Source organism: Parasteatoda tepidariorum, chromosome 10 (assembly GCF_043381705.1).
Source record: "Parasteatoda tepidariorum isolate YZ-2023 chromosome 10, CAS_Ptep_4.0, whole genome shotgun sequence".
Taxonomy (NCBI): Eukaryota; Metazoa; Arthropoda; class Arachnida; order Araneae; family Theridiidae; genus Parasteatoda; species Parasteatoda tepidariorum.
In genome coordinates, this window is record NC_092213.1 from 78,078,423 (window position 1) to 78,080,816 (window position 2,394).

Here is a 2,394-nt window from a genome sequence, read left to right on the forward strand (position 1 = left end):
TGTGCTAAAACAGACAGATGAATGTGGTGTATTGCATCCTGTAGCTTTTCATTCTCGTTCATTAAGGGACTATGAAAAAAACCATGCAATTACAGAACTTGAATGTCTTGCTATTGTCGATTCTCTAAATAAATTCCATCATTACCTTGTTGGACAAAAATTCACCATACATACTGACCATGCTGCTTTAGTTTGGCTAAGAAATGTTAAAAATTTAAAAGGTAGATTATTTAGATGGTCATTATTGTTAAGTATGTATGAATATGATATTAAATACACAAAAGGTTCTGCTAATTTTGAAGCAGATTGGCTTTCGAGAGATGCAACACATTCAATTGTCCAAAGTAATAGTAAAAATAATTATGTTCATGTTTCACATTTGTTAAATTTGAGTGAAATCGTGGAAGCTCAAAGGAAAGATAACTTACAAGGTAAATTTGTTGATATCAATAATGTTTATGTGTACGTAAGAAAAATTTTACTAAAATAGTTGTTCCATTTTCGTTAAGATTAAAACTTCTGCAAAGTGCTCATGATAAATTTAATCATCTAGGAGTTCAGAAAATGATTAACTTAATAACCACTGTGTATTATTGGAACAACATAACTTCAGATATAACAAAATTTTGTAAACATTGTCATACGCGCCAATTAAATAAAAAACCGCGACAAAAAAGATTTGGATTATTACAATCCTTACCCCCCTGTTAATCAATCTTTTGACTTACTAGCAATAGATAGTATTGGTGGATTGAATTACTATAATTCAACAAAAAAATATTTAACTTTAATTATTGACCACCTTACACGCTACATTTGGGCTTTTGCATCAAAATCCATTAGCTCAGAAACTTATACAAATTTTTTGCATCAAATCCCTAAATCCTTGTTGAGTGATCGAAACGCTGCCTTTACTTCTTCTCATTTTAAAAAGTTTTTGAAGCATAATAAAATTCAACAATTATTGACAACTGCACATCACACGCAGTCAATGGCAAGGTTGAACGCCTTGGTCAAACAATAATTACGCGTTTAAAATGTAAAATTAATGAAAAACCTACTAAAACTCCCTGGCCTGTTTTGTTAAAAGATATAGTTAATACTTATAACTTAACTCCCCATTCTGTAACAAAATTTCCACCTGCATAATTCATGCATGGTAGACTCCCCTACGAAAATCCCTTAAATGAAAAAGTCTATCCAACTGTTGAGGAATCTAAAAAAATAGCAATTCAAAGAACTAGAGAATATCATGAAAGAAATAAAATTTATTATGATGCTAGATTAGTTCTGTTTGAAGAATTTACTTATCCTAATACGAGGAAGTTGTCGCTTCCTTTCAGTGGACCGTATAAAATTCTTCAAAAAATTTCAGAAGTTAAATCAGAAGTTCAGAAGTTAACAAAATAAATAAAAAGAATAATTTGAACAAACAAAATTTTGAAATAGTACATATTTCAAAGCTTAGGAAATATCACAGCCCACAAATGTTAAAATTAAATCATGAATAGTCACCAAAAGAAATTTTTTACTTTCTTCAGAGAAAGAAGTGTAATCCCTATATTTTTGAGAGATCCGAATCGCGTTGTGTGGAGATGTTTACCTCAGCATCAGTTAGGAGTGAGGGCGAAGTAACTTGAACTTTTTTTTTCTCAACACAGTGAGAAAAAACTTTCTAAACTATTTTTGTTTTATCCAGTCTGGATCTCTCAATTTCACAGTGCTTCATGAAATTCTGTTTTCCTCCATGTAAACGGGGAATACAGAATTTCATCAAGTAAAAAACCCCATTAACCACACAGAATCTTAAATTCTGATTAAATGACACTTGTTGTCCAGTTCGTTTTGCATAAAAATTTTGTATATTTTTGTGTGAAAATTTTTGAAAAGTTTTTAGAATAATTATATAAAATGTTTCATTTTTTCTTTCTGTTTAAGAATACTAAACAGATAAAGTGCATTATTATGTTTTTATTGTTGTTGCTGTAAATAATTTTTTTCACATATTGGAAAAATTTTTTTTATAGTAGGTAAGAGGACAGTCATACCAACGTAAATTTTAAAAATTCATAGTATTCTAAATGTTATTATTATTATTATTTTGGCTTACCAAAAAAATTTTTTTTGGTGGGGGGATGCAATACAAAAATTAAATACTTTTGTATTAATAAAAGCATTAAAACTTCATTCGTTTTCATAAAATATCTTTAGTAAAGGATAAGGGTAGAAATTCTATTTTGGGACTTCAAGGCTAAAAACATGCCAATGAATAATAATTAGATTTATACTTCAAAAGAGAAGTTATTTTAAGATCTTTCACTTCCATATAAGGAAAGATTAAACGATTTGCTTTGAGTAATAAATAAATTTGATGAGGCGTAAGAATACAGAAAA